We start from the raw sequence: 20,053 nt of genomic DNA, 5'->3' as shown, positions 1-20,053 counted from the left end.
CTTAGGTACAGTCTGGTTACTAAAGAGAGAGGGCTTGGAACAAGATAGGATTGGCTGCACAAGGGGGCATTCTTTGCTTCATATTTACAAGTTCAATAAATAGGTGTGATGTGAATACCTGACTCTGACCGTGAAAGCTGGAAGTTTCAAGCTGCTGCTATATAAATCCTTATCATTGCATCTTTGGCTTGCTTTGTGTTATCTTGCTCATGAATCTGTTCCTTTCTTTCTTTTTTTTTTTTTTTTTTTTTTGCTTTTTAGGGCCTCACCCTCAGCATATGGAGGTCCCAGGTGAGGGGTTGAATCAACCATAGCTGCTGGCCTACACCACAGCTACAGTAACACAGGATCCAAGCCGCATCTGCGACCTACATCACAGCTCATAGCAATGCAGGGCAGATCCTCAACCCACTGAGCAAGGCCAGGGATCAAACCTGTGTCCTCATGGATGCTAGTCAGATTCGTTAACTGCTGAGCCATGACGGGAACTCCCAATGTTTTTTGTTTGTTTTTAATTTTTGCTTTATAGGGCCCAACCTGGCTAGGGGGTTCCCAGGCTAGGGGTCCAATTGGAGCTACAGCTGCTGGCCTATGCCACAGCCACAGCAATGCAAGATCTGAGCTGCGTCTGCGAACCTACACCACAGCTAGCGGTAACACCAGATCCTTACTTAACCCTCTGATTGAGGCCAGGGATCGAACCCACAACCTCCTGGTTCCTAGTTGGATTGTTTCCACTATGCCACAAGGGGAACTCTGTTCCTTTCTTTTAATTCTTGTGCCAAACATCCTATTTCAGGCCCAGTAGTTTTGTCCAGATAAGAGAATTATCCTTGGGCTTTTTGCATTTTTACCCACTGCTTTAAGAACCTTTTATCAACTAGACTGCTCTTGTGGAGGGAACCTTGGTACAGTGTTTGAGAGCACTGACTCTGGAACTAGCCTGCCTGGTCAGATTCTGGCTCTGTTACTTAAAAGCTGTATGACCTGGACAACCTCTCTGTCTTAATTGTCACCAAGAACGGGAATCGTGGCACCACTCCAACATTGTGTATTTTCTTTTCTCTTTTTCTTCAGGCTGAACCTGTGGCATATGGAAGTTCCCAGGCTAGGGGTCTAATCAAAGCTGCAGCTGCCAGCCTATGCCACAGCCATGGCCAACACTGGATCTGAGCCACATCTTCAACCTACACCACAGCCTGTGGCAATGCTGGGTCCTTTGCCCACTGAGCGAGGCCAAAAGTTGAACCCACATCCTCTCAGAGACTATATTGGGTTCTTAACCTGCTGAATCAGAATGGGAACTCCTCCTCATCAGTTTAGCATGGAGATTAGATGGGTTAATACAGGGGAAACTTTTAGGGCAAATGCCTTCCTTCCAGTTCAGGCCCCAAACCTGGTCATCCTGGACTCCTCTCTCTCTCACTCAAAATCAAAGGCTTCGTCTTAAAGTATCACCAGAATCTGACCACTTCTGGGCCTTCATCATGTCAACCTGGATTTCCGGAACCGCTTCCTATCTGACTCACCCCTTTGCCCCGGCCTCCCCATGATACATTGTTGACACAGCACCCAAAGTCATCTATCTCTTAACATAAATCGATCTTGTCACAATTTTACTCAAAACCGAGCAGTTATCACATGGTGGGTTTTGAGTAAAATTCCAGAAAACCCACCGGATATCTAACATGATATCGCTCAGAGAAAAAGCCAAAGTCTACAATGGGCTACAATGCTTCTGTCTCCCCCTGCTATTGCCCCTCTATCCTCATCTATGACTCCCTGGTTTGCTCCTCTGCCATACCACACTGGCCTCCTTGTGCTCACTGGACTCAGCTAAGCACATTCCCATCTTAGGCCCCATGGTTTAGCTTTTGCCTCTGCCTCAGGGGCTCTTCCCCTTGGCTAAACCCCTCATTTCCATCTGGACTCAGCTCTTGCTTTCTCACCGAGGTAAGCCCTATTTACCCTGTTTACTAAAGCCACTGGTGTCTCTCTGCCTTGTTCTTCCTTTTCTCCATGCAGCTCTTACTACCTTCCAGCATGCTACGCAATGCACTTAGTTATATTGTTTATTGACTGTGTTTCTCATTAGAAAGTGACCTCCTCTGGATAGACATTTTTGTCTGTCTAGAACAATGGCTGCTATATTACAGGAGCTCAAAAATTATGTATTGAATGAATGCATGAAGCACCAAATAGGTATTTACTACTGTTACAGATTCTCTTCCTCTGCTCATTGTTTTACTTATATTCATTTATTGAACAACAGAATGTTAAACGCCTAGGATGTACCAGGTTCTGTCATATAAAACAAATGAAATAATAGCAATCCCTGGAGTTCCCCTCGTGGCATAGCGGAAATGAACCCGACTAGGAAACATGAGGCTGTGGGTTCGATTCCTGGCCTCGCTGAGTGGCTTAAGGATCTGGTGTTGCCATGAGCTGTAGTGTAGGTCACAAATGAGGCTCAGATCTGGCATTGCCGTGGCTCTGGCATAGGCTAGCGGCAACAGCTCCAATTCAACCCCTAGCCTGGGAACCTCCATATGCTGCAGGTGCGGCCCTAAAAAGATAAACGACAACAACAACAACGAAAATAGCAATCCCTGAAGAAATTCACATTTGAATAGAGGGAGACAAACATGTCACAAGTCAAGACAATGTTCCAGTTGTGAAAATGGCAATTTATTTATTTATTTATTTATTTTTGGTTTGCATTCGCAACATGTGGAAGTTCCCAGGCCAGGGAGAGAAACAGCACCACAGCAGTGACCTAAGCTGTTGGGGTGATGCCATATCCTTAATGTGCTGTGCCACAAGAGGACTCTAGTGATTTTAATCACATAATGTAGGGACACAGAGTAGAAATAGTTCTCCCTGGCTGAGCCACAGTGGGAACTCCTGTTACTCTTTGTTGTTGTTGTTGTTTTATTTTATTCTTTGGAAGGGAGACGCTGTGTACAGTCACACTTAAGTATACCCCCCCTGAAGGCAAAGTATTTATATAAATTATTTGGAATTCTTCTGCTTAAGTAAGTTGGCTATTCTCTCCCATTCATTCATTCTCTCATTTATTTATATTAGTATGGACTCATGAATATCTATGTTATACTTTGGGTTATAATCTAATACTATCCTATTTATTTTATGGCTAAATTCTTTGAACTTTGGCCATTGGGTGCTCTTCCATGTTGCTCCTGTGTCACTTTGACATATTTTCACTTCCTTACTCTCTGACACTAAAAGATGATCCATATTCATCTTGCATATGTACACCACAGCCCTAGAATCAGACAATTTTCCAAGGGGCCCTAGTTCCTTTGACTGGAGAATGGTATTAGAGACCAAATGCTGATACCAGGTGTGCTCACTGCTACTGGGGTGTCAGAGTAAGGAAGTATATGTGTGTATACTAATTAGTGTATATGCATATATCTCTAAATGTTTCTATATAGAACCATCTGTATCTATATTAAGATAAGCATAGTTCATATTGATATCTTCAATTCTAAACCATTACTAAATGGATCATTCTAGCCTTTGCCCCTTGCTTATCTGTAACTCCACAAGAAACTTGGCCCCAACATCTGCCTTCTATTTACTTAATGGTTCAATTCTTTTACACATGGGAAGTGCCTTCAGAACTGTTAACCCATACCCTACCTGATGAACTAGAGTTCCTTTTGTCTGTACAGACTCCACTTATTTCCACAATTACGAAGGTAAGCGTCTTCTCCCCTCATCCTCTTCAATGAGGTTGTTTCATATATTTTTAATACAATTATATTATTTTGTCACATTCTACCTTCCATCCTGGGACCCTCTCATCTTCTAAACAATAAAATTTTTTTTTGTGTCTTTTAAGGTCAAATCTTGTGCTTAAAACTCTTTGAGTTTTGACAAATGTGTGGTGTCATAGCCACCATTACAGTATCACACAGGATAGTTTCACTGGTTCAGCCCTTTCCTATCCTGAATCCCTATCATCCACTGATCTTTTTGCCATCTTCATAGTTTTGCCTTTTCCAGAATGTAATATAAATGGAGTCATGAAGTAAGTAGCATTTTTAGATTACTTTCACTTATAAATATGCATTAAAGATGCCTCCATTTCTTTGTGTGGTTCACAGCTCATTTCTTCTTATTGCTCAGTAATAATGTTCTCTGGATAGCACACTTTTTTTTTTTTTTTCTGCTTTTTGCTTTTTAGGGCCACACCCACGGCATATGGAATTTTGCAAGCTGGGGGTTAAATTAGAGCTGCAGCTGCAGGCCTGCAGCACAGCCACATCAATGTGGGATCTGAGCAAGCCACATCTGTGACCTACACCACAGCTCATGGCAGTGCCAGATCCCCAAACTACTGAGCAAGGCCAGGGATCAAACTCACATCTTCATGGATTCTAGTCGGGTTCATTACTGCTGAGCCATGACAGGAGCTCCCTGAATAGCACATTTCTTTATTCATTCACCTATTGAAGGACATCTTGGTTGCTTCCAGTGTGGGAGGACTATGAATAGAGCTGCTATAAACATTCACATTCTGGGTTTTGTGTGGGCATACACTTTCAAATCAGGTGAGTAAGGAGCACAATTGTATACAGTAAGGCATTGTGTAACTTTGTAAAAAACTGCCAAACTGTCTTCCAAAGTGGCAGTACCATTTTGCATTCCCATCTGCAATGAGGGTTCCTGTTGCTTCACATTCTCACCAGAATTTGATATTTTCATATTTTTTGATTTTGGACATCTTAATAGGCATATTGTTTTAGCTTGCATTTACCTCCTGACAAATGATAGTATAACCGAGCTCTTTTTAACTCACATGGGATACCTTTTGCTTTCTGATCTTTGCAGATTTCCACACATTATCCAGCCTTTGTTCAAATGCTTTCTCCTCCATGAAATCTTTGCAAACTTCACGAGCCCTTAGCAGCACCTTCTTCTTTCGACTTTCTATTGCACTGTAGTGGAGTTACATCATACTCACGTCTAACTTGCTCAAATTCAGCTTTAGATCCACAATCTTTCCTTGCGATTATGAAACTCAAAGTTTTATATTTGCAGCGCATGTATTTGGTGCTTAACTTGAGTTGGGCACGGAAAGACTATTTTTTACTTCATCCACCTAGGGTGAATATTCATATATTTTACTGCAGACATATCTAGTGTAGTACTGCCCAAAGCTCTACTGTGATGTTGAATGATATACCATATATGTACAACATATTCCCCACAGGAACCTCCTAGGTTGCATTTAATAATCCTCAGAGGAGCGGTGGTATTTTAATTTTCTAGGGACAAGGAGGAAATGCATCTGAAGAAGCTCAGAGATACCTTTGGCTTCTGGGAGCACAGGGGACCTTCGCCTTCCTTTGATAGTGTCTCTGGAGAGAAATGACTGCAGGTGGCATCTGGTCAGACAGGTCCAGAAAGAGCCAAGTAAGTTTCCTGGGCTTGAGACTGACCCTAAATGAAGAAAGGAGCTGTTAGGGTGTCCCCATTGTGGCTCAGCAGAAATGAATCCGACTAGTACCCAGGATTCTGGTTCAATCCCTGGCCTTGTTCAGTGGATTAAGGATCCATGAGCTGTGCTATGGTCGCAGACATGGCTCAGATCCCTGGTTGCTGTGTAAGCCAGCAGCTATAGGTCTAATTGGACCCCTAGCCTGGGAACTTCCATGTGCCACGGGTGTGACCCTAAAAAGAAAAAAAAAAAAAAATCAGGGTTAGAAATTAAGTTGGACTGTAAAAACCAGAAAAGGTTCTGTTTCTTGGAGTCATGAGTCTGTGGGCTAGGAATCATGCCTGACATATAGAGGTAAAAAATTACATCTAGTCCTCAGAGAGAGTTTAATCCATGTTATTGAAATACACTGCCCAAGGACTCACATCTTGATGGTCTTTGAATCAGCACTGAAACCTGACTGCTGAGTCACCGATCAATGCAGCTGCTTCTGGTTTTCATTAGTTGCTAGCCCTGGGCTGTCATGTGGACTGATTACTTACATTATGGTACTTAGCCATATATTTTCCCCACCTGTGTGCTGTATATAACTCTCCAGCTTTCTTCCTTGTCCAATTTTGTGAAACAAATCAAGATAAAGGCTTTCCACATTTCCCCTACCAATTGTAAGTATAATCATAGTTGCTTTTAAGACTGGTGATTTTTTAAGAATATAAATTAGTTTCATACCTACAGGCAAAGTAGCCTAGCATAGCAATTCCTCATGTAAAGTACATTTCCTTTGTCATTATTTACCTCTTTCCCTGGAGAGCACTTTTGCATAAAAGTACAATATATTTTGTCCTAGTCAAATCAAACAGAGGTACTTTATTTTTTGTGTCCTTCTAGGTCCCCACCTGCAGCATATGGAAGTTCCCAAGCTAGGGGTCCATTCTGAACTGCAGCTGCCAGCCTACACCACAGCCACAGCAATGTGGGATCTGAGCCGAATCTGCAACCTATGCCACAACTCATGGCAACACTGGGTCCTTTAACCCACTGAGTGAGGCCAGGGATCATAACCCACTGAGCCACAATGGGAACTCCAGTTCTCCGATTTTTTTTTTTCCTTTTTCTTATGGCTGCATTTATGGCATTTGGAAGTTCCCCGGGCCAAGGATCAAACCTGTGCCTCAAGCCACTGCAGCTGGATTCTTAACCCACTGCACCACAGAGGGAACTCCAAAGTTCTTTGATTTTTCTTAAGCACCTAGAACTCCACTAAGTCTTCTACTACACACAGGTGAATCAATTGTAACCAGTCGTTGAAGTTACTTTCTTTGTAGCGCTAGTAATTTAACTATTTGGTTTGGTTATCTACTGTTGCACAACAAAACATACCAAATTTGGCATTGGAAGCCAAACAACTGCAGGTTCTGTGATTCAGGAATTCAGGTAGGACACAACACACATTGTTGGCCTGTGTTCCAAGATGTATGGGGCCTTTTGTTCTAAAGAGACAAAAGCCTGAGGATATCTTGAAAGGCTGAGGGTTGAAATCATCTGGAGGCATGTTTATTTACATGTCTGGCACCTGGGCTGGGATGACTCCAAGGCTGGGCCCAACTGGCCTATCAACTGGCACCAACACTTGGTCTCTCCCAAGCTTGCTTGGCTCCTCACAGCATGGCGGTTGGGTTTCCAGAGCAAGGACCCAGTGGAGGAACTTTTATAGAGTGAGTGGTCCAAGAAAACTGGGAAGAAGCTGCATGGACAAGAGATGTTTCAAAGTGTTTGGGGGTTTGTTCTAAAACTACTGCGTGACTTCAGATTCCAGTGGGACTGGCTGTGTTTTCAGAATTATCCAGGTGAGGTGCTTAGCTACCAGCATGATAACCAGCCAAGTGCAGTGTTACCTCTGTCTGGCATTGCAGTCTGGACAGAGAGCTTTAATATTTTTGCTTCTTTTCCAAAATTCTCTCCCAGCATTCTTGTTTCTGAAACAAAATATGTAGTTTGACCATCTCATTTGTGTTGTCAGAGCTTTTTAAGGGCTCAATTCTCATCTATATCATCTGTGGAATATTCCAAACATATCATCAGTTTTGGTCTAAGGCGAGGATGTCTAGCCTCCGTTTTCTTGTATTCAGTGTATAAACCAATTGGGGTCATGGTCCTTGCAGGGCAAAACGAAGTGAGGTTTTTAAATTTTTGTTTTTGTTTTATGGCCATTCCAGCAGCATGAGGATCAAACCCGTGCCTTGGCAATGATCCTTAACCTTCCATGTCTAGAACATCAGAGAACTCCAGAACAGAGTGTTTTTGACATCCCTCTAGCTGTAGTAGTGGCAGGAGGCCCCTTCACCCTGTGTCCTCACCAGTTTGTTGGAAGTAGCCAGAGAAGTAGGCAGGCTCCCACACTTGTCTCTTCAACATTCGATACCAATCCTTTCACATAATTACGGGCTACATCTGTTTTATCCCTGGCAACCTTCCTGTGCCTCTCTTTTGCTCATATTTCTATTAATGAATCTATTTGCAATTTTTTTCTTTTTACAGCTGCACCTGTGGCATATATGCAAGTTCCCAAGCTAGGGGTTGAATCTGAGCCATATTTGTGACCTATGCCACAGCAACGTGGGATCCTTAACCCACTAAGTGAAGCCAGGGTTTGAACCCACATCCTAATGGACTCTATGTCGAGTTCTTAACCCACTGTGCCACAATGGGAACTCCTACATTTTTTAAAACTATGGCTTTTTTTTTTTTTTTTTTTTTTTTTTTTTTTGTCTTTTTAGGGATGCACCCACAGCATATGGAAGTTCTCAGGCTAGGGGTTGAATTGGAACTATAGCTGCTGGCCTATGCCACAGCCACAGTAATGCCAGATCCACATCTGCAACCTATGTCACAGCTCACAGCAACTCTGGATCCTTAACCCACGAGTAAGGCCAAGGATTGAAACCGGGTCCTCATGGATACTAGTCGGGTTCATTACCATTGAGCCGTGATGGGAACTCCAACAATGGCTCTTTTTATGTTTACATAGCAACCATATGCTTTTTCATTTTAAAATGGAACATTTAAAAACAGTTTCGTTTTTATCTTCTTTTCATTTTTTTCTACATCTCTAATTTCCACAATGCACATGTATAGGTAATAAAAAATAAACACACATTCATTAAGATAGCTACTATTTAAAAAAAAAACAGGACAGGAGTTCCCTTCGCGGCTCAGTGGTTAGCGAATCCGACTAGGAACCATGAGGTTGCGGGTTTGATCCCTGGCCTTGCTCAGTGGGTTAAGGATCCAGCGTTGCCGTGAGCTGTGGTGTAGGTTGCAGATGCGGCTCGGATCCCGAGTTGCTGTGGCTCTGGCGTAGGCCAGTGGCTACAGCTCCGAATAGACACCTAGCCTGGGAACTTCCATATGCCATGGGAAGCGGCCCAAGAAATGGCAAAAAGACAAAAAAAAGAAAACAAAAAAACAAAAAAGAGGACATAACAAATATTGGTAAATTAAAGAAATTAATATCCTTTTGCAGCTGCAATGGAGAAAAGTTTGGTTGTTCTTCAAAAAATTAAAAAGAGAATTACTGCATTCCCTTCGTGGCTCAGCAGAAACGAGTCTGACTAGCATCCATGAGGACGCAGGTTCGATCCCTGGCCTTGCTAAGTGGGTTAAGGATCTGGTGTTGCCATGAGCTGCAGTGTAGGTCACAGATATGGCTCAGATCCCATGTTGCTGTGGCCGTGGTGTAGGCTGGTAACTACAGCTCCAATTGGACCCCTAGCTTGGGAATTCCCATATGACATGGGTGCAGCCCTAAAAAGACAAAAACAGAATTACCATATGATCCAGAAATTCTCCTTTTGTGTATGTATACAAAAGATTGAAAGCACGGACTCAAAGAGCTATTCGTAGGAGTTCTCTTGTGGCACAGTAGGTTAGGGATCCAGCATTGTCACTGCAATGGCTCTGGCCACCGCTTTGGCACAGGTTCAATCCCTAGCCTGGGAACTTCCACATGCTATGGACGTGGCCAAAAAAAGAAAAAAATGATGGAGTGTCGCCCTAAAAAGACAAAAAAAAAAAAAAAGAGAGAGAGAGAGAATGAGAGGGATTTGTACAATGTTCATAATATTCCACCTTTAGCCAAGGGGTAGAAGCAACTTGAGTGTCCATTAGCAAATGAATGGATAAACAAACTGTGATATATACATAATGGAATATTATTCAGCCTTAAAAATGAAGGAAATTCTAATCCATGCTACCACATGGATGGACCTTGAAGACATTACGGTAAGTAAGATAAGCCAGATGAAAAAAGACAAATCTGTATGATTCCACTTATATGAGGTACTTAGACTAGTCAAATTCAGAAAGACAGAAACTACTACAGCGGTTGCCAGGGGCTCGGGGAAGAGAATAACAGAGAGTTGTTTAATGAGTACAGAGTTTCAGTTTCACAAAATGAAAAGAGTTCTGGAGATTGGTTATACGACAAGGTGAACATACTTAACACTACTTGAACTGTACACTTGAAAATGCTTAAGATAATAACTTTTATGTTACTCCTTGCATTGCCTTTACTACCTCTCTCAGGTTTGGTTCCAGTTATGTAGCATTGTAAAAGGAGCTGGAAAGTTTTAAAATACTTTTTTTTTTTTTTTTTTGGTCTTTTTAGGGCTCCACCCTTGGCATATGGAAGTTCCCAGGCTCAAGGTCGAAGTGGAGCTGTAGCTGCTGGCCTACACCACAGCCACAACAACGCAGGATCCAAGCCGCATCTGTGACCCCCACCACAGCTCACAATACCACCAGATCCTTAACCCACTTAGCAAGGCCTGGGATTGAACCTATGTCCTCATGGATACTAGTCAGATTTGTTTCCACTGAGCCACAATGGGAACTCCTAAAACACAATTTTTTTTTTTTTTAAGAACACTTGCACATGGCTTATAAATTGTATGTAGCTTTAAAGGAATCATTCAGGTTATTCTTTGGCCTGCCTTCCTCCCAGCTATCACTGCTAAAATTCTCCATCTCTCCAGAGCTGGGCCAGACCAGGTTTTCAGTAGTGCCACATCTTATGAGGGCAAAAGGGCAGATTCTTCAGAGTCAGGGAAGGGTGAAGTTCAGCCTGAGCTCAAACTCTTCCCTCCCTTACCCTCTCAGCCATTCTTTCTTCCTTCTGGCAAAAGATCCAAACAGATTTCCAGCTCTTATTCCATCTCTTTCCCTTCCCCCAGAGAGACCTCTACCCTGCCTTTGAGGACTTTGAAACACATTTATCAGCTTTGTGTACCTATGTTCCTAAACTCTCAATTCCAATCTCACTTCTGTGTTTCCCTTCTTGGTATCAAAGAAAAAAGGGGAACGTGGGAGTTCCCATTGTGGCACAATGGAAACAAATCTGACCAGGATCCAGGATCCATGAGGTTGCGAGTTCGATCCCTGGCTTTGCTCAGTGTGTTAAGGATCCGGCATTGCCGTGAGCTGTGGTGTAGGTCGCAGACATGGCTTGGATCCTGCGATGCTGTGGCTGTGATGTAGGCTGGCCACTGTAGGTCTAGTTAGACCCCTAGCCTGGGAACCTTCATATGCCATGGGAAGTGGCCCTAGAAAGACAAAAAAGAAGGGGGAACATAGGGAGTGGGGGCTGTGAGGCGGGGTGGGGAGGGAGTTCAGGGAGGAGCCCTTTATCTAGATTTCCCATTATAGAGATCTTTAGAGAGCCACGCAATGGGCGTGTGCTAGCTTCAGTGACAGGAAGTGACAGTAATATTTCACTGCCCCACCCTAGAACATTTTACTTGCCAGCTCTCTGTGCACTATTGCAAAGAGCCTTCCAGCTAAGGTGGGCAATTGCCCCAGCAGATCTTTTTTGCTTTCCGCAATACTCATTTTAAAATACAGGTCTAATTACGCCTCTTTTCTGCTTAAGTCTTTCAATGGCTTCACATTACTTGGAAGAGAAAGACTAAAACCCTTAACTTGCTCTCAAGGTTCTTTGGAATCGGCCTCTGCCCAGCCTTCCAGCTACCTCATAGTCTCTTACCCTAGCTTATGACTGAACAAAGACCTCAGCATTCTTCTTTTGTTTTCTCAGAACCAAATGTCCCAAGTTCCTCATTTTACCTCTGCCCAAGCCTGCTAGACTCACTACTCCCATACTTTCTGTTGCCGCCACCACTGCCTCCAACACCTCCAGCAGACGCACACAAACCCCTTTCTTTTAAACTGAGTAACTCCTATTTACTTTTCAGATCTTAGATCTCAGTTCCTATTTTAAGGGAAGCCTTCCCAACCCCGAGTTTATCAGCTGGGTTCTTTACTGCTGAGCCACAGCAGGAACTCCTACAGTGTACAGTCCTTGAAATAGGTATAAAGGAAATTCTGAAGTAAATTAGAGACATTTAAATATGGATTGTTTATGTATAATAATATACCAATGTTAAAGTTTCTGAGGGTAAACTGCATCATGGTTTAAGTATAAAAATGCCCTTGTTCTTTTTTTTTTTTTTTGCCTTTTCCAGGGCTGCTCCCATGGCATATGGAGATGCCCAGACTAGGGGTCTAATCAGAACTGTAGCTGCCAGCCTACACCACAGCCACAGCAACACAGGATCCGAGCCACATCTGCGACCTGCGCCACAGCTCACAGCAATGCCGGATCCTTAACCCACTGAGCGAGGCCAGGGATCAAACCCTGCAACCTCATGGTTCCTAGTCAGATTCATTAACCGCTGAGCCAGGACAGGAACTCCAAAAAAAATGCACTTGTTCTTAAAAGATATCTGTTGAACTCTATAGGTTCAGCCAAAGAGAAGGGGTAGGGGGAGGGGGAGAGAGAGATGGCAAATGGAGCAGCATGTTGACAGTTGATGAATGTATTGAAAATATGTGGTGAGCATATAGATGTCACTATTCTTTGAACTTTATTTTTTTCTTTTTTTGTCTTTTTAGGGCCACACCTGAAGCATTAGAGGTTCCCAGGCTAGGGGTCGAATTGGAGCTGTAGCCACTGGCCTACACTAGAGCCACAGCAATGCCAGATCCAAGCCACGTCTGCGACTTACATTACAGTTCACAGCAACGCCGGATCCTCAACCCACTGAGCGAGGTCAGGGATCGAACCCAAAACCTCATGGTTCCTAGTCGGATTCGTTTCCACTGTGCCCCAACAGGAACTCCTCTTTGAACTTTTTCCTAATAAAATGGGTAGCTTTAAGCCTGCTAAGTAGACTTGCTGATACTTATGTCTAACTTAGACTTAACCTTGTCATAGTCACTCCTGGACAACCACAGTCTTCTCCCGCCTCCTGTTGACTCTACCTCTTGCCACAGGGCCTGTTATCACACAGTTTATGGCTCAGAGTAGCAGAATAGAATTGGTAAACTTTGAAGGCAGGCAGATCCCACAGAAAATCCAGTGACTCCTGCGCCATGCTGGCCTACTTTCCCCTCCTAGACTCCACTGTTCAGAGAAGTTCCCGGGCTAGAAATATTCCTGTAGGGCAGTGGTTCTCAAAATACACTGTACATTAGAATTGGAGTTTTTTTTTTTTTTTTTTTTTTTTTGTCTTTTTAGGTCCACACCCACAGCATATGGAAGTTCCTAGGCTAGGGGTCGAATTGGAGCTACAGCTGCCGGCCTGCACCACAGCCACAGCCACAGCAATGCTGGAGCCTTAACTTACTGAGTGAGGCCAGGATTGAACCTGCATCCTCTTGGATACTAGCTGGGTTCATTTCTGTAGAGCCACGGGAGGAACTCCAGAATTGGGGATCTTATGCTCAGGCCATACTCCAGTACAGTTAAATCACAATCTGGAAGTTGGAACCAAGGCGTCAGTAGTTTTGAAGCTCCCCAAGTGACTCCAATGTAGACAAGTTTGAGAACCGCTGCTCTAAGGGAGTCTATTTGCAGAAATATAATTAAGGAATATGTATTCACTCCCAATATCAGTTAGGGAAGGCCCCCAGATTGTTATGGGATACAGATTCAGAAGGAGAAAAAGCTTCTAGATGTTTTAGAGAATAAAGATAGGCCTTCCCCACAACCATCCAGCCTCTACATGGCTATAGGGTCTATCCTTGGCCACAGCATTGCAGAAATTTCTTATTAGTTCTAGCAGCTATTTTGTAGCCCTCATAGGATTTTCTACATAGGCTGTCATGTTGTCTGCAAATAAAGACCACTTAATTTATTCTTTCCAATCTGGATGTTTTTCTTTCTTTTTCTTGCCTCATTTCCCTAGATGAAACCTCCTGTACAATGATGAAATGTATGGTGAGAGCAGACATCCTTAGGAATAAAGTATTCAGTCTTTCACAATTAAGGATGATGTTACCAGAGGATTTTCATAGACTCTTATATAAGGTTTCCTTGTATCCTCTAGTTTGTTGAGAAAGGTGTTTGCTTGTTGGTTTTTTAACAGCTGCACCCACAGCATATGGAAATTCCTGGGCCAGGGATTGAATCCAAGCCACAACTGTGACCTATGATGCAGTTATAGCAATGCTGGATCATTTAACCCACTCTGCCAGCTGGTGATTGAACCCATGGCTCCGCACAATCTGAACCACCGCAGTCAGATTCTTAACCCACTATGCCACAAGGCGAACTCTGAGGTTTTTTTTTGTTTTGTTTTGTTTTTTGTTTTTTTGGTTTTTTAAAATCAGGAATGGATGTTGGATATTGTCAAAACTCTTTCTAGGAGTTCCTGTCATGGCTCAATAGAAACAAATCTGACTAGTATCTATGACGATGCAGGTTTGATCCCTGGCCTCGCTCAGTGGGTTAAGGATCCAGCATTGCTGTGAGCTGTGGTGTAGGCCAGCAACTACAACTCTGATTTGACCCCTAGCCTTGGAAACTCCATATGCTGTAGTGCGGCTCTAAAAAAAAAAAAAAGCTCTTTCTATTTTTCTTCTCCTTTATCTTAAAAAAATTTTAAAAAGAGAAATTTCAGCAGTTACCATTGTGGCTCAGTGGTAACAAACCCTACTAATATCCATTAGGATGTGGGTTCAATCCCTGGCGTCAGTCAGTGTGTTAAGGATCCGGCATTGCTCGGATCCAAAAAAAAAAAAAAAAGAAATTTCAAACGCAAGTACACAGAATAGTAATAAAGAATCCTCATGTACCCATGATTCAGTCTGTTAAAAATGGAAATTTTCAGGCCAACCAAGTTCTATAGAATTAGAAACACTTGGGGTTTGGTCCAGTTTATTTTAACAGGTCCTCCAAGTGATTCTGATGCATGCTAAAGTTCCAAAACCACTCTTAAAGATTGAGTCTTTCACTAAGAGATAACTACAAAATTTTTTTTTTTGTCTTCTTAGGGCCACACCTGCAGCATGTGGAAGTTCCCAGGCCAGAGGTTGAATCAGAGCTGCACCTGCCAGCCTGTGCCACAGCCACAGCAACGCCAGATCTGAGCTTTGTCTGCAAATTACACCAGCGCTCATGGCCATGCCGGATCCTTAATCCACTGAGTAGGGCCAGGGATGGAACCCACATCTTCATGGATATTAGTTACATTTGTTTCCACTGAGCCACAGTGGGAACTCCTACAATTTTTAAGCTATAATTCTTTTAAAAAAATATATCGGAGTATGGTTGATTTACAATGTGTATGAGTTTCAAGTGTACAGCAGAATGAATCAGATATATATATCTTTTTAAGTTTCTTTTCCCATCTGGGTTATTACAGCATATGGAGCAGAGCTTCCTGTGCTATAAAAGTTAGATCTTTGCTAACTTTTTTTATATAGTAGTATGTATATGTTAATCTCAAACTCCTAATTTATTCCTCCCGTCAATGTTTCCCATTTGGTTTCAAAATCTTTGAGTCAGTTTCTATTTTGTAAATAACTTCTTTAGTATAATTTTTATTAGATTCTTCAGGTTAGTGATATCATAGATACATCATCCTCTGTCTGACTTATTTCATGTAGTATGATTATCTCTAGGTCCATCCATGTTGCTGCAAATGATGTTATTTCATTTTTTTTTAATGGCCAAGTAATATTACATTGTGTATATGTACTACTCTTCTTTATCCATTCCTCTGTTGATGGACATTTAGGTTGCTTCTATGTCTTGGCTATTGTAAACAGTGCTGCTGTGAATATTGGGGTTCATGTATCTTTTTGAATTATGGTTTTCTCCAATATATGCCCAGGAGTAGGACGGCTGAATCATATGGTAGTTCTATATTTAATTTTTTAAGGAATCACAACACTGTTATCCAAAGTGGTTGCATTAATTAATTTATTTATTTATTTATTTATTTATTTTTTGTCTTTCGTCTTTTGTCTTTTTGTTGTTGTTGTTGCTATTTCTTGGGCCGCTCCCGTGGCATATGGAGGTTCCCAGGCTAGGGGTTGAATCGGAGCTGTAGCCACTGGCCTACGCCAGAGCCACAACAACGCAGGATCCGAGCCGCGTCTGCAACCTACACCACAGCTCACGGCAACGCCGGATCGTTAACCCACTGAGCAAGGGCAGGGACCGAACCCGCAACCTCATGGTTCCTAGTCGGATTCGTTAACCACTGCGCCACGACGGGAACTCCCTGCATTAATTTACAATCCCACCAACAGTGTAGGAAGGTTTTCTTTTCTCCACACCCTCTCCACCAGCATTTATTGTTTGTAGACTTTTTTTTTTTTTTTTTTAGCTGCACCTGCGACATATGGTAGTTCCCAGGCTAGGGATTGAACCCACACCACAGCAGCAACCGGAGCTGCTTGTTTGTAGACTTTTTGGTGATAGCCATTCTGTATGGTGTTAAACTATAATTCTTTTTTTTTTCTTTCTTTTTTTTAAGGCTGCATCTGTGGCATACGAAAGTTTCCAGGCTGGGGGTCAAGGGTAGAATCGGAGCTGCCTACACCTCAGCCACAGCAATGCCAGATCCCTAAACTATAATTCTTTTATTTATTTATTTATTTATTTATTTATTTATTTATTTATTTTTTATCTTTTTAGGGCTGCACCCAAGGCATATGGAGGTTCCCAGGCTAGGGGTCCAATTGGAGCTGTAGCTGCCAGCCTTTGCCACAGCCAGAGAAATGTGGGATCTGAGCCTCGTCTGCAGTCTGCACCACAAATCACAGCAATGCCAGAGCCTTAACCCACTGAGCGAAGCCAGGGATTGAACCTGCATCCTCATGAATACTAGTTGGGTTCGTTAACCACTGAGCCACAGCGGGAGCTCCTAAACTATAATTCTTGATTACCTTCAAATATCTGTTCAGTATTCCAACTTCCAATTGTATCACAATTGCTTTTTCAAATTTTTAGTTTTTGGAGTTCCTGTTGTGGCTCAGCAGGTTACAAACTCAACTACTATCCATAAGGATGTGGGTTCAATCCTTGGCCTCACTCAGTGGGTCAAGCATATGGTGTTGCTGTGGCTCTGGTGTAGGCTGGCAGCTATAGCTCCAACTGGACCCCTAGCCTGGAACTTCTATATGCTGCAGAAGCAGCCCTAAAAAAGCAAACAAACAAACAAAAAACCCAGAAACCTGTTTTTACTTTTTATAATTTTTATAGTATGTTGAAATATGATCAAATAATGTACACATCCTATGATAATTGATTTATTTCAAATCTCTTATGAATTCTCTCTCCACCCTCTACTTCCCTTCCTTGTAATTACAGATATCTGGTCATTTCTAGACTCTTCAACATTTCAGATGTTGCTGGTTGCAATCCTCCCCATATTTTTTCCATCCTCTGCATTTCCTGTAAATTGATAGTTGCATTATAAAAATGAGGTATGGTCAGGTTTAGCTTCAGTCTGAGGGACAAGAATCCTTAGTAGATGAAGCTGTGGTCCTTCTGTCTTTGAAAGCTCCTGGCTGAAACTTGGTTCTAGCTACTTGCACTGCAGCTCTGTAGTTACTTCAGGTTCTCCATCAAACCTCCTATTTCATTGCACCTCCCCTGTTCCCATCTCCTGGGCTCTGTACTTTTCCTCACAAAGTTGGGAACCGTGACTTGACTCTCCTCATGACCTTTATCAACATTCCCTTAGGATGTTATTCCTGGTAATGTCATCATCAAGCATACAGGAACAGGTAAGAGGCACTTTTTCCTAGGATGCTGCTCAGGTCCTCAGAACACTTCTGGAAGGGCCCTCAGAACCCCACCTCGAGCCCTCACCTTGCCTTTGGGAGAGGATCAGATAATAATGGCATTTCCACGGTCATTTCCTTGGTGCCCCAATGCCCCAAAGTAGCTACTTTCAGAAGACCTGGAGTCAGACTTGGCATCTACTTTTTAAATAAGAATCTCTAAGAGTTCCTGTTGTGGTGCAGCTGAAACGAATCTGACCAGGAACCATGAGGTTGTGGGTTCAATCCCTGACCTTACTCAGAGGGTTAAGGATCTGGTGTTGCCATGAGCTGTGTTGTAGATTGCAAACACGGCTTGGATCCTGCGTTGCTGTGGCTGTGTGCATAGGCTGGCAGCTGTAGCTCTGATACCACCCCTAGCCTGGGAACCTCCATATGCCGAGGGTGTGGCCCTAAAAGATAAATAATAATAATAATAATAATAAAAAGAGTCCCTGGGGTTCTGGTATGTAGACAGGTTGGGGGCTGCTTCAGAGTGAACTCTGAGCTCTTCTCTTTCCTGGTCCTTCACTGGAGCTGAATCAAAGCACTGCCCTGTCATTAATTCCAGGAGCAACCCAATCAGGGATTCTTCAGAGACAGCTAGACAAGAACATGCAGTCAAGCATGTTTAAATGTCTACAGAGTCTCTCTTTAATTTTTAATGAAAGGGGGAAATCCACAAAAATCCACAAATGGTGTATCTGTTCAAGCTTGAAATGGAATGCTATGTTTTGTCCACTAAATAAAATCTTTTCATCCCCTCCCCTTCCACTTTTTATAGTTGGCTTTTGAGTTACAGTGTAGATGGGCTAAATTCCTCGTAATTTGTGAGTTGGCTCATGTTCCTTCTTTAGTCTGGGGTAAACTCTTGTTTCTTTTTTCTTACATAGTAGAAGATCCACACCAGTTATCCTTAGGGGGGTGGAGTTTGGAGGTCTGCCTCAGGTCCTGGTCATGCTTTGTTTCTTGATCTGGGTGTGGTTATAAGAATGTGATCAGTTAGTGAAAATTCCTCAAACCCTATACAAATGATCTCTGTGCTTTTCTCCATATATTATAACCTGATGAAAAGTTGGAAAGAAATATCTGTGTCAGAAATAAAAGGAAAATATAAAGTAATCATCAATAAGGACAAATGCTTAAAATAACTTTATTTTTTTATACCCAATCCAGTTTCTGTTACTTGGCTCTGAAAGAAAATAAGAGTGGCAGTGTTTTAGGCGAACACAATAACCATTGTTGGCTTTGTTAGCCCTTCAGATAGCCCAACACATGCAGACACCCTGCCCCAGGCCCAGCTCACAGATCTTCCTTGTTCCCCAACTGCTTTTGCCTCACAATCTCATTTTCATCCTGCTCTGGCTTGGTGCTGCCAACCACTGTCCACTTCTGACTCTCTAGGCTCTTGTGTTTGTTCAGCATCCATGGACCTTCATTCTCAGGATCCTCTGCAGCTGCTGCCAGGAGTAGAAAATTCCCTGTTAAATCTTGCCTCACAAGGAAGCAACATTCTGCACATTCTTCCCCACCCTACTTTTTCCCTTATTTTTGTAAATTGAAATCTTTTGGGCTATACTAAGTATTTTGCTATTCCAGGGACCATTTATGATGAATCTTTTGAAAGTGCAGATGTTTTTATCTTACATTTTAGATTTTTCTTAAAACTGAGCTTAGAGCTATGGGTCAGACAACTGATGTACTAATACTGGAGTTTATCATTTGACTATTTCTCTGCCATGGAAATTTCAAGAACATGTAATGTTTTGTAATTCTATTGATGTGAAAACTTGAATCTTGGCCTTTGACAGTGAAATAGAAAAGAATGTCTTTGATGGATGTCCAGAGTTGAAGCCTCTAGGGAAGGAACCAAGAAGTAATAACCTAATTGAGCCCTCACTGACTCAGGGCAGGTAGAGGAATTATAGTAAATGCAATGCCAGGAGTGGGCAGACAATTCTAAATTCAGAGGTGATGCAGCAGGATTGAGGGCCAGAGAAACAGGACAGTGATGGTAGTAAGCTTAAGGGCTGAAAGGGAACAGTGAGGGTCTCTGTTCTTCTCTCTGTATTCTTCCTTCTTCAAAGTCCTCATTTATCTCTAGGCCTTCAACTTCGCCAACTCTACTCTGCCCTTTTGACCGAATATTCTCAACCGTGGGTCATCTCCATTGGGATGCTTCACTCTCAGTCAAAGCCTCTGTATCCAAATCCCAACTCCTTTTGGCTTTTGGCATTTACAAGGGATAGGTCCACTGACTTGGGTAATTCTGAAATACAAATATAGCATAAACACTGTCCCCATAAAAGGCATAAACAAACAGAGTAGAGAATATCAAGGTCATATTGAGCAGGAGATCCTAGGGGTTGGCTAGGCTTATGTACAGGTTCTCACATACCAGCCTCCAAGGTGGGAGTTTTAAGGTTTTGTCTCATAAAAATTAGAAATATGTATGTGGATATTTGGAGCTGC

The sequence above is a fragment of the Sus scrofa genome, chromosome 16 (assembly GCF_000003025.6).
Source record: "Sus scrofa isolate TJ Tabasco breed Duroc chromosome 16, Sscrofa11.1, whole genome shotgun sequence".
In the NCBI taxonomy this organism is placed as follows: Eukaryota; Metazoa; Chordata; class Mammalia; order Artiodactyla; family Suidae; genus Sus; species Sus scrofa.
Note: the sequence above shows the minus strand (reverse complement) of the source record.